Raw genomic sequence first — 14,235 nt, 5'->3', positions numbered from 1 at the left:
AGTATTGTTTCAGTCTTTGATATTAGCCAAAAGTGCTCTTCACAGTACCAGCAATGTGCGCAGAACTGACTCCTTTTGCAAGTCGGTAACATATCTAAATATGATTTTAAAGTCTTTTTATGAGACCCATTGCTCCTTCTACTAGTGGAACTTTATGGGTATCTTTCTTCAACATTGCCCTTGTTTCTGCTTGCAGATCCTGATATTTTATGACTTTGTGTCTCTTTGCATTAAGCTACTGTAATGACATTGAGTGTAGCAATTTCAATGATCAATGATACTTTTGTTTTCTTTTCATGGATTACTATATCTGGTTTTCTTGCATCTATTTTTGAACTGTTGGTAATGGGTGATCCATTGTGCTATAAATTTTATCATTTTCTATAATGCTTTGTGACTCATTTGTCCAGTGCTTCTCAGTTACTTCAGTATTATAATATTTGCACAATCCCTAATGAGACAGTTTTGAGATATTGTTATGCCTTTCAGCATACAGGCCCTCTGTCATTAGTGTATCACACCCAGCAACAAGATGTGTGATTGTTTCCAATTTTGGTTTACAAAACCTGCATTTTTCTCTTTCTCCAACATGTTCAATTGAATTTGTAAAACAACATGTACATAGTCCACTGTCCTGGCCACCAATATTAACCTTTGGTCTTGTGGTTTAAACTCATGTCTCCTTAACCATTCCTGCTTGAGATCCTGATTGACATGAGGTTGATCCAGGAGTTTTCAGTACGTGCAGCTATTTTTAAGTCTTTTTCTCATTTATTGCCTTCTCACCTGATCCTGCACCTTATATTCTTTCTTTTGTTTTTGGCACATTCAGTTGCTGCTTGATTTTTGTCTATGTCTGGTTTGTTTGCCAGTCACACTTGATACCCCTATGCTTCTGCTAACTTACTTGCTCTCCTCATGTTTTAAAACTTTCTCTGTGTTTGGATCTTGTGAGGTCAGCAGATATGCATGTAGTCCTATGATTGCAGATCTATACATGTAATCACGTTCAAGAAGGCACAGTCCTCCTTCAGAATGGGGAATATATTATCTTGGTATACACTGATTTTTAGAAATCATTTGATAAGTGTGTAGCACTTTTCTTATTTTCCAGTCAAATTAATTCAATACCTTTGGGGCCAGTCAATCAACCCAAAACTGTAAGCTAGAGCAGGAAGAGCACATTGGTTTATACCTTGGAATTTGCTCCTAGATGTCAAGGCTGTTTTCAGTACTAATTTTAGTTTTATAAAATGTTCCTTACTTAGTTGCATCTGTATTTGTTTATGTGTTATTGTCAATCATTCATCAATTCAGCCAATTATTTATACACTCCTTCCTGCTTACATTCCATTATATCATATTCCTGACTCAGACTGACATATTCTTCATGCTACAGCTTTCCCATTTTAAAGATTTCTTTTGCACATTTATCCAGACCAAACAACACTGCTATCATCAACATTTTGACCTCCTACAGTTGTGATCTCGGTTCCTAATCTGTCTTAAACAATCCACTAAAAGAAGATGAGAAGTCTTTATACTTTGTTGTTTCCTGGGAGCCAAAATGTAACCATAACCTAATCTGTAAAGTAGACAGCTTAATGGATTAAGGATAAGACAAAAGAGCAACAGTGACAGAGTCATCATGGAATATTCCCCTCTGAATTTTTATCCCTGTGATAATAATTTCCCCTTTACCATGGCTTAGCTGCAAATTGGTTTGCCACCATTTCATGGTGACTGTAATGTAATCAACCAATGTAGGGTGTGTGACATCCCAAGCCAAGTCTTTCACTATTCTCTCTCAGTGAAACCAATACTTCCAGTCCCTGCTCCAAGTAGTTCACACACACACACACACACACACACACACACACACACACACACACACACACACACACACACACCTGGAAAGGCTGACACAGATTTACCTACTGTTACCCCTTCTGCCCAGAGTATAAGGTAGTTATCACTGCCACCAGACACTCCACAATCAGCTCCTCTAAGGCCCTTAACAAAGGGTGTCCAATTATACTGAGCAACATTAATACTAATACAAATAGTAGTAGTTGGCCAATACAGCTAGGCATTCAGGAGTGGACCACACACTGTCCTCAAATAAATAGAAGCACTCTCAAAGGTTAAATGATTTCTAAAATGACCAGCCACAGTAAAGGTTTTAAATATATTTAATAAATAATAAAATGGCATGAAAATTCTGAATATATATTTACAGTAAACCAAAGACTTCAAATCACAGGAAATATTGACTATAACATTGATGGACAGACTCAGACAAATAAAGAAAACAATACCCAAACTAAGCTTCACTATATTTTCCTGACCGAATCTATGAGAATTACTATTCCCAACTTACTTAATAGAGCAAGGCAGATGATGTGGTGAATGGCCCTTCTTGTTGTCAGGCCCAAGACAGAATACTCAATACTGACAGATTTATCTTTGTAATATCTAAAATTTCCAAGATGGCTAGAAAATGACCTCATCTGGTCACCTGACTATAGGTTTTCATACTATTTCCCTTTTGAAGATTGAGACAGGATATTAGCATAGATGTGATAAGATGTACATCTAAAGTTTTGCTAATGCTTATGGCAGTGCCTGGGGCTTTCCCTCTTTTTACTGAGCCAATGAACAAAGATTTCTGCCAGACATACCATCTCTGGTCCTATTCAGAGCTGTGAGATAAGCACTTCCATGGCCCAACAGGTGGTCCATGTAACAATATTTTTTATTAAGTAAGAAGTAAGCTAGCTGATTAACCTCCTTCGCTCCTAGTGTCCTTTGCTAACATATATGCCTACAGTCTCACATGTATATTCCTTTTCTGTCCAGCAGGACACACTGTTGATACATTTTTAACACTAGCAACTTTGCAAACACATTTTGATTTTCAATTGACATACAGTTCTAATACATTTGTAATAAAAGCATTTGTGCAAATTACTTTGATATTCCAAGGACATATCCTTCTTTACAGAACTCCAGCTGGCTATGCTGGCACAAACCCATGCCATCACAAGGTGTATCTTTGTAAGCACTCCATTATCCATGAATGCGGGATGCTGTCATATGCTTTTTTTGTAGTCTATCTATGCCATAATTAGATTAGTCCCTTTTTTATAATTCTCCATTATGACTTTATTAACAACAAATGATCCTTTGGTTCCATATGACTTTCTTTTCGTTACCCCTTTATTTTGTTGCCATGATTGAGTTTTCTTCTAAATGATAATAAACTCTGTTGGCATTAATTCCAGTGTCTAGTTTATACAATGTCAGAAGGCAAATTATTGGTCTATACTTTTTAGGATATCTTGTAGGTTCATTCTTAAGGAAGAGTATTGTTTTTCATGTTGTTAACCATGTTAGTGTCTGTTTGGGATATACATATAAATAGTTCTTACTTAGGGTTAAATCTTTATGTAAAGATGTTAATACTTTTAGCCAGAAGTTGGGTACTGTATCTGGGCCTGGGGTTTTCCATTTAGGAGCTTTTCTTCATTTTGTTTCAATTTGTTTTTCCATTACTTCATCCCATATCATATGCTGTATATTTGAACTTCTTGTTCTTTCATTTACTTCTTCTATCCATTCAGCATATTTATCATGTTCCATGGGATCTTTATAGATATTTCTCCAAAATATGTCTATTTCTTTTTTTTGGTGGTGTTTCTATTCCTTTTGCCTTGTTTCCCAATTCTCTATAAAACTTTTTTGAGTCATCAATGACTTGCATATTTTGTACTTTTTCTTTCTATTTATCTGCTTATCTTTTTCTGAGTGTGCTTATATCTTTAGTTTATTATTTGCAATAGTGTAGAACAGATCCTGGCAGGTTCTAATACTGTGCATTGCTTTTATCATATCTATCTTTCTGAGTGTTGTTGATCTGTTCCCTTATCTGTATTCTTCTAACAATGACACTTCTTGTCTTAATTGATTTATAGTTTTCTCTATTCAATACTTCCATGTTGGCATTTCCTTTCTCCCCTTCCTTTCCCTTATTGTAGGGTTGCCAATTTTCAAATGCCCAAAGTGGGACATCTTTGGTACAAACATCAGATTTTGCAGGCCAAAACATACCCATGGCCAGTACAAAGGACAGAACTTCACTTTTTTGCTTAAATAAAAGCTTATTCTTGTAGCATTATCCTGTTTCTTATAACATTTAGGTGTTTCGGATACAGAATAAATGTTTTATGCAACATACATAAAACACAGGAAATAATTTTGTCCTAAAATCTCAGGACATTTGCCATTTTTATAATTTTTTTGCAGGACACAACTGCCCGAAGAGGAACTGTCCCTCGCAAAGTGGGACAGGTGGTAACCCTACCTTATTGCCCTCTGTGTTTGTGGTAAGACTTTATCTGTTACTAATTCAGCTGCACAGTAATATATCCTTTGCCTGTAGTGCCTTTGCCTGTATTTCTCTTCAAATATCTTTGGAGCTGTTTTTCGATATTGATTAATATGGCTAATTCCTTTGCATAAATATTGCACCATATCAGATCTTTCTTTCTTTCCCATGTCCATTTTTTATATACCTTTCAAAAATTTCTAGATTTTTTTTTCATTATATTTTTGCACTTCCTCAGATGCTTGCCTTTTAAAATGGTCCAAGATTTCTTGGTCTATATAATGCTTTTCATGAATCTGTTATATTAATGAAGACAAATTTAAATTTGAAGCTTTTGACAGTTTTTCGTGTGCAAGTATTTTTTGTTCCTCTAATTTCTTTCTTAATCTTTTTGTATAACTTCTATCTGGAAATTCTGGGCATCTTGCATAATAGTAACAATATCTAATTTCTTTCTTATCCTCAGTAGTCCACTCTACCACTCTGTCATCTTTATGGCTCTTTTTTGCCCTGTCAGTTTTTGTGGACTACTACTTCCTTCTACAGCAGAAGGCCATCCTCCACCTGAGCCTGGCCTAACTCTATTGTAGGAATGATTTCATGTTTTGAGGATTCTACAATGTCATTTTTTTTCCTCTCCTGGGGCTAGTACACCCACCAGGAGTGGGTACTTTGTGGACCCAGCTGCCTTTTATATGTGTTAAGCTACTTCTGTCCATGATATATGCAATATAAAATGCAGTCTATATATCGGTGTCATCTTGATAAATTTTTGTAAAAACCGGGTCCACCACATGATGGTACTCACCAAGACTTAAGAATTAATTCAATTCTAGCAATACTACTCTCCTTTTCTTGCTGATTTTATCATCTCTCTCTATTCAGACCCATTTTATCATCTGTCCGTTAAGACTGTCAATGCAGTAGTTGCTGTGTTAGATGAATTCACAAAGGATGCAACAATACAGTTTTTGTCATTTAGTTTCAGTCCACGATTTTGGCTTCAGTTATTTATTTGGTACAAGCCTTTCTGCAGGATGGCTAAGTCATTTGGGATTTTATTGACTGTTCCTAGCTTGCATATTTTGACTTTCATCTTAATTAACTATCTTCTTCTTTTAGAATTCTATCTTCTTGACCTTATGTGCCTAGACCCTGATCTTAAACACTTTCATTTTTATTTTTTGAATTCAAACAATTTACTGTTCAAAACTTGCCACTTCCCTTCTGCAGCTTTTTCACTGAATGCATGACTGCAATTAGTTTTAAACACCACAATGTCAACACCAAGAAAGTCAACTTTTTGCTTCCATATAATCTATTATTCTTCTTCTGTCCTTTGGTTTAGATTTCAGTTTGTCAGAGTTATCAAGCAGTAATTTAACCTTTATAACCCCATGATTGCTTCATATTGTGGTAAAACTTGACACAAAGTAACAGCCATTTCCTTAGGAACATAGACAATTCCCCAGGATTCAATAACATTTGTGTAGGTTTCATGTAGAGCCCACTGTTCCCACAGAGTAGCATGCCATACATATTAATCATGGCACACAGCCGAGGGAGAACGTATGGATATTAAATCTATATAGGCAGAAGTGTAGAGGCTGGTCAGATGTTATTTTGAGGCTCCCTGTAATGTTCCCTGCTACTGTTGAAATGTGCTGTGAATTAATTGTGTGTGTATTAAATGTCTAATTTTTTGTTTTAATTTTTCTTTTTGTTTCAGTGGCCCAGCACGGAGTGCAGCACTGCCAAGCTGTGCTTACACATAGACAGTTGACACCTGCCAGACATCTAAATAGAAACTGGATGTAATTAATTATTTATTTCTGCTTATGTTTAAGCCCGTTTAAGCCCATTTGCATGGCATGGTGAGGAACTTAGCAGTATATGTGAAGGTATACTGGTTGATATTCTATCCAAGTAGCTATATGAGTAGATTGACAGTCTAAAGCTTTGTAGGTCCTGGCTTCAAATCCCTATAACATATACATTTGTTTAATGCAATGGAAACTGTCTTTTAAATTAAAATCATTTTTTTTTTACATTTGTGAGAGCTATGTGGTGCTAAGTGCTGCTTAAAAGTGGTTAATGGCTGTTATTGTTCATTCATTGCTAAGCTTTGCTAAAACCACAGTTGTGCGAGTTTTCATGCTGCTCAGCTGTACTTAGCTGGTTTGCCCAATGTTATGCAACACAGTGCTTTTTTGAATGTAGCTCAATGATGTGAAAGGGTGGGAAAAACTGCCTATATTTAGAACAATAGATGGGAATTCTGCAGCATTTGTTGGAGTCTATCTAACTGACAGTATGCCAGGTGGTGTTGGAGAGGTTGTGCACTTTTTGGAACAGAGATGAGGTGTGCAGGAGTCCAGGGTTTCTGTTGGGCTCCTGATTTGCAGTTATAAACCTAGGCTGCTGCAGGGTGGTACCAGGACTCAGAGTATACGCCTTGGGCCTGGGATCGGTTGGCCAGGGAAATAGCCAGGGAAATAGCCAGTGCTACTGGTATCCCCGGCACTGGTGAGCAGTGTTGTCACCTCTACAATGATCTGAAGCATAGAAAGAGAAGAACTTTGGACACCTGGGCCCAAAGAGGCCAGGGCTGGGTATGCCCCACACATATGTAAGTATTTCTTCCACTATTCTAATAAAATGCAAGCTGAATTTGTACAAAACTGGTATGCATAATGGTGTGCTTCCCTCCCAACAGCTGCAGCTGAGAGGACTTGCAATGTTCAGTCCCATTCCAGGCACCTGACCAGGTTGTGTTGTGAATGTGGTAAATACAGATATAGTGTGCTAGCTGTAGTGCAATTAGCAATAAAGAATAAAAGAATGTACTGCAATAAAGAATAAACAATAAAAACTGTAGTACAATAAATGGGCAATAACTGTATTGCAGTAAACAATAAATAATACCTGTAACAGTAAAAAAGGTGTAAAGCAGGATTATGGTATCATAACATAATTGTACTACAGCATATGTATGATAAGGTTGCTGCAGTCATGTGTAAAACTGCAATTGCTGTAGAATGCAAAACTAATGGCCTGAAAAATGTATTGCTCAACTCATAGTATGGCTGTCTCCAGGCCAGTTTCAGTCACATAATTCTCTCTTTCCTTCCACTCCAGGAATAAAATATATATGGGTGAGGTAGCCCACTTTGTGAGCAGATATTGGGCCAGATTCAGGAAGGCTTACACGGAGTTCAAGAGTAGTGTAAGCCTCCGTGTAAGCCTCCTGATTCAGGAACAGCCCAAATCTCCGTGTAAGAGACAGCTAACACGTCTCTTACACGGACTGGGCGTGGAAATGCTCAATACCTCATTTGCAGCTCAAAGATATGCAAATGAGGTATTTGAGCGATCCACGAAGCAGAAACCAGTCCGTGTAACGGACGTGTTAGCTGCAGAAATGTACTCAGCTGACAACTGAGTACATTTCTGCAAAATTAAAAATGGAGCTATGTCAGCTCCAAATAAATGGTGCATATGTTTAATTAAGCATGCCAATGGCCAAATATGTGGCCATTGGCAGGAAAAAGTGTTGCAAAAATAAGTTATATAACTTTTTTTTTCCACGGGATTTATGTGTTTAACTGCAGCACACACCCACGCAAACGGGGTGCGCTACCTAAAACTGAAAACCGAAGCTTATAAACCCACAATTGTGGGATTTATGTATTACATGAAATGTCAATGGAGGGACTTGCAGACCAAAAACAATATGGCCTCCGTTTAGTGGTTGTCAAGGGGGGGAAGCTCCGTGTAAGACATGTAACTAAGCATTACTAGGCAATCCTATGTAAATGAGGGTTACAATACTGAATCACACTGCCACATAGGTAATGAGCACTTTCTGAGTAGTGTAAGAGTTAGAGAAGGGGAGGAACAGAGTAAGAGGTAGGTGACATCACGGGGAAGGATAGTAATAAATGTAGCAGATTGGAGGGCAATGTAAGGTAACAGATGACAGACAGACATCAGGGAGGGAGGTGAGTCCCAACAGAACATTAGGAAAGTCAAGAAATTGAGGGTATACGCTATCCCTACACTCCAAGTTTCTTGATATACGTGCATCTTGGCGTGCTTGTGCGTGTAAGGCAGGTTCAAGATGTGGGAGCATGTTGCAAACTGTTTACAATGGTTTGCGTGGGCGTGCACGTGTGTAAGGCAGTGTCTTGTAGCGTTTTAGCATGAATCAGCCTAGCTAACACCGTGTAAGGATGTGTGCGCGTGTAACACTGTGTAGGGTTTAAGTGACTGTGAGCGTGTTTAAGCTGGTGTGCACATTGCTCCCCTTCAGGAAACAGAGAGGAAACAGGAAACAACCAAAATACAGGGAAACTGCCAGGGAATACTGCTGGAGTTAATTGGTGGAAACAATTGGAAGCAGGCAATTATGCAGACAGACTAGAAGCCCAACCCAGCACTTAAAACACTGCAAAGAGCAGTGCAGGGTGTTTCTCACAAGAGATACTGCAAGAAAGTAAGCTATCAGAATTGAAAACTGAAAAAGCTGAACTCAGAGCAGAAATGCTAGGGGCTGCCATAGCTGTTATAATCAGACATAGGCGAATTGCTGAGGGTGGTGATAATGCAGATGCTGACAGACAACCCAGAGTGAGGAGAAGGAGAAGAGTATACAGGCCCAGGGTCACCTACCATGGGTTACATGAGCTGGAGATAGTAGAGCTATAGAGTGGACAGAGAGCTCCTGCAGCAGATTGTTGAGCTGTGCAGGCCACGCCTCACACACAGAACCAACAGAGGGGAACCCATCCCAGTGGAAACCAAGGTATGTGTTGGCCTAAGAATACTAGCAACAGGTACCTTCCAGAGACCAACTGGCGATATGATGGGGATATCACAGGCATCAGCCTCCAGGGTACTGCACCAGTTCCTGGATGCCATGTCACCACATGTCAGTGATCATATATATGTCCCTAATGACCGTGAGGTTGTGGCCAGCAATATGCCTCTCTTCCAGCAAATAGCGGGATACCCTGAGGTGCTGGGTGCAATAGACTGCACGCACATATGCATCAAAGCACCAGCCGGTGAGCGGGGTAGAGCCTACATTAACCTCAAGGGATACCCCTCCATCAACTGCCAGGTCGTGTGTGATGCCCAGGGCATAATAATGAATGTGTGTGCTGGCTGCCCTGGGAGCTACCACGATTCCCACATCTGGCATCTGACGCAGCTGTACCAATCATTTGCCAATGGGGACTTCCCACACGGACACCTAGTGGGGGATGCAGGTTATGCACTTGAGCCGTGGCTGATGACACCCATCAGAAATGCACACACACCTGAACAGGAACGCCATAATGAGGCACACGCACAAACACGTAATATCATAGAGCGTGTGTTTGGGCTGCTCAAGTCACGGTTCCGGTGTCTGGACACATCTGGTGGAGCTTTGCAGTACACACCAACTACATGTACCCAAATGATCATGATATGTGCTATGCTACATAATATGATCCTGCGGAAACAGCTGCAGCAGGACCAGCACAGGGCTGGGCCAAACATCCCCCCACCATTGCCAAGGCCACCACAGGCAGGGGTGACTCGGAGGAGGAACAACCTGACCTTGTCCCAGTAGGCAGAAGGAGGCATGCCCAGTATGCCCTGGCCTTGGCAAAGAGGCAACGCATAGCACATACGCTTGGTCAGTAGGAACACTGGGACTGATACCCGCTCTGACTCACTCATACAGTAACAGGGATGCCTAACATGACACAACCTGCTTCCAAACGTACAGGGAGTGTAGTATGTGTATCCGACAGAGGTGGCCCTGCAGCACCACCTGAGGCATGAATGCCATGTGTTAAGTAATGTAATATCATGTACAATATGCACACCTGAGGACCCCAACTAACATCCATATCCACGCATATGACCCTGCGGAAACAGCTGCACGTCATACAGTGATGTACATGTGCAAAAACATGGAACAAGATACAAAATGAGGGTGACTAGCAATAAATAGCATGGATAACCACACACCCATGTTTGTACCACAACAAGAAGCAACATGGAATAGCCATGGTCAAAACCAATGGCTAAAACCGACTACTACTATATAGCCTGCTGCAGACCACTGTCCTAATAGCAGGAACTGCCCCAGGCCTATGTCCATAGGTTCATAGGTTCATACTAGGCTATCTGCCCTAGGGCATTAATAAGCCTAGCCCAGAGTTTTGTGGCTTCTGCCACCCCTGCAAGTTGATGGATAATATGCCCATTATTTTGCTGTGCCTCTGTCAAGCAGTGATACTGAGGTTATCCCTGGGGTATACCTGCAATCTCCCATCCATTGGTCAAGATCTCACTTGAACAAAGCCAGTGAGGTGCTCAGCCTCACATGTACCAGGATGTTGTTCCACAGCATATGGACTCTCTGGGTGATGAATCTGTCCCTCCAGCACATCCTATTAATATCTGTGTTGAGGTTTAGGTCTCCTGCCCTTGTAGTTCTGATGGATGTAGAGGTCTTGAGGTGAAGCATGTTCATTAATTCTGGGTTGGACATAGCCTTGTATGTCAGGCACAGGTCACCTCTGAGCAGACAGTAGGGGACTGAATACAGCTGGAATTCCTTCAGTCGGGCAGCATAAGAAATATGTTTGAGACCCTTTCACCTCCTGTCGAGGAATTTGTGGGCCCATCCAATCTGAATGGGGCATTGTATGCAATCATTGGTCTGATGAGTGATGAGTACAGGGAACGATGACCTCCCTTGATCTAGATGTGAATCACTGCATGATGAGGTGGCCAATGTAGAAGGCCTTCCAAACTACCCTGGCAATGTGAGTGTCAAACAAAAGGTCACTGTCAACCTGGGTGCCCAGGTCCCTGATAACCCACGTTGTGCTTAGAGGATTGCCACCTAGATGGGAAGTAGTGGTAACCTTGTTCTTCCTGAAGGGTATGGCTATGCATTGTTTAGTGTTTAATGTAAGGCCATGGCCATGGCACCAGTTATCTGTGTCTATGAGACCCTTCTGAAGGATGTCTGTGTCAGATGGGTTTCCAACTATGCTTCCCAGTTTGCAGTCATCTTCAAACTTTGTCAGCCATAATCCTCCTGTGTTTGCTCGTACTTCTGAAAAGTAGATACTGAACAAATGTGGGCCCAGGACTGAGCCCTGTGGGACACCACTTGTGACAGCTCTGGAGTGTGAACTGGCACCAGCAACTTTGACCCTGTGTGTTCCGTCACTTAGGCAGTTTGCAACCCATGCTGTGATGTATGGGTTCACAATTAAGCTGGTGATGTTTTCAATGATACCTGAGTGGGGTATTGTGTCGAAAGCCTTTGCCAGGTCAAGGTAGGCTGTGTGGACTGCCTTGCCCACGTCAATGGCCTGGGTGAGTGTTTTGAAAAGTCAACCAAGTTTAAAAGGCATGATCTGCCCTTGACAAAGCCAAACTGGATTGGATCCAATGTCTGCAAGTCCCCTATGTCTTCATTTAGAATTCCCATTATGATCCTCTCCATAGCTTAGCAGAACAGGCTTGTCAAGCTGATGGGATGGTAGTTTCTGGGGTTGGTGGAGGCACCTCCTTTGTGAAGTGGGTCCACCATTGCTGTATGCCACTCCTTGGGAACATATCCTGAGGTGAGGCTAAGATTAAACAGCTGCCCTAACTGCGGGTGTAATTACTCATTGAGTTCATGGAGCACACAACTGGGGACACCATCTGGTCCCATGGATAAAGTGTTTTCTGCCTTGGATTGAGCAGTTCCCACCCCAGCAGTGGAGATGTTTGGGGGCTACAATCCTCTGGTGTACATACCCCCAGTTGGGGAGGGGAGAAATCTGCACTGAACCTGTCAGCCAGTATGTTGCCAATGTCTGTAGGTGCAGTGATATCAACATCATTCTGAACTAAGTCTGAGCATATCTGGGAGTTTCCTCCCAGGTTTCAAACATAGGGAAAAAGGCCTCATGATTGTCCCTGGAGTCCTGAGTGGGTTTACTCTCAAAACATGCCTCGGATGATTGTATGGGGAACCCAGTGTTTTACTCACAATGAGCAGGGTGTCTTCCCCTACGGATTACGCTCTATCTCGTAGTAGCTCCTTCCTTGTGTTGTACAGCTTGTTTATGGCTAGGGTCCACCAGACTGGATGCTTGCCTGTGGTACAAAGAGTCATTATTATTTGGGATTGCCTGAACCATGCAGTCCTGGAGGTGCTGGTAGAAGGCATTTCTAAGTGATACAGTGGCTTGGGTAATGGTGTCCGCTGGCCTGGGGGCCTTGAAAGAGACCACACCAGTCCTCAGAAATGTGAAGTCGGCATTTGAGAAGGTCTTCACCGTTTCTTTTCCCATCTGGGGTGTGGGTGGGATGTGGACTCCCACTGAGAGTAGTCCATGATCTGATCTCACCAATGATGGGTATACGTCTGGTGTTGAACAGTGTGACCCCATGTTCGTGATGATGTGTTCTAGTATGTTGCCTCCACTTGAGGGGATTGGGACCAGTTGTTCCATGGCATTTCAGTGTATGAACTCTTGGAACCTTTGTGTTAGAGTGTTGTGGCATGATTAGTGATCCCAGTCTATATGTGGATAGTTGGAATCACCCAGTAGGATGGTGTTTGGAGATACATTTATCCCCTTCAGTGTTTGCAGGATAGCTGTGTGAGGTACCTGAGTTTGAGCGGGTGGCATGTAACATGCTACAAACTGCAGAGCAGTCTTGCCTACGGTCACTGGCACCTGGATGGTCTCCGATGCATCGTGTGTTGCCACCAACCATGAGGTGAGGGTGTCCTTGATGAATATGGACACCCACCATCCTTCTTGGTGTTGTCGGGATGCTGGTGCCGGAATGCATGATATGAGGTAACACCCGATAGTGCCGGGTGCTGTCAGAAGCTGTGAACCAGGTTTCAGGCACAGCACAGACATCAATGTGCTACATACTGAGAAGGGCATAGAGTGTGTGCAGCTTGAGGTTGAGACCTTGGGCATTGAGCAGCATTAGCCTTAGTGTCTTTCCTTTACTGTGTTCTAGGGTGGTAGGTGTAGAATCTGAATCTTGCATAAAAAGGCACAATGGGGTGGCAAGAGCATCATCTGAAATCCGGAAGCCCAGGGGTGACAGGTGCAAGCCGTCCCTTGCAAATCACCGTGGCCTGTCCAGCATGTCATCCCAGGCAGACAGACATTGGAACCCCTTAGAATGACACCATAGTCTAATCAAAATACTACAGCTGATCATCTTGTCTCTGTTTATGTGGCATCATACTTGGTGAAGGTAGGATACTGCTGAAGGTCAGGGTCATACCTGCCTGGCCTACATAATCAGAGGGATCCTCTATGTCTCTTTCCATGTAGTCCAGGGAGGTACATCTCAGGTCGTTCACACCAGCATGGATTATGACTGGGTCAGACCTGTACTTGCAGTTTAGTGACCTGAGTGCTTGCATTATGTGGTGGATTCCAGTGCCCGATAGGCAGCTTACTGTGACCTCCTCTGTACCTGATCTGGTGAGTGGGACATCAGTGTGTCTGACTATGGAGTCACCTATGACAAGTGTGTCTGGCATTGTGTTTGGCCTTAAGGGCTGTGACTGTTTGGCACACCGACTCTGTGGTCAATGTGTTGCATGTGCTGTGCCCTGTGGAGGCAGTTGTGTGAGTGTCTGCTGTGGTGGCCACCGCCATTCTGGTAGACTTCTGATCAGAGCCTCCGAGAGTGTCTCTGTGTGTCTATGTGTATGATCTTAAGTTGTGACAGTGCCATGTGAGACTGGATTAAAGATGTGTGTGTGGTTACCTTCACCTCTCTCTGGTCTTGCTAGTCCTATGTTGAGAGAG

Source organism: Protopterus annectens, chromosome 12.part0 (genome assembly GCF_019279795.1).
Source record: "Protopterus annectens isolate FY-2018-M chromosome 12.part0, PAN1.0, whole genome shotgun sequence".
Taxonomy (NCBI): domain Eukaryota; kingdom Metazoa; phylum Chordata; order Ceratodontiformes; family Protopteridae; genus Protopterus; species Protopterus annectens.
Note: the sequence above shows the minus strand (reverse complement) of the source record.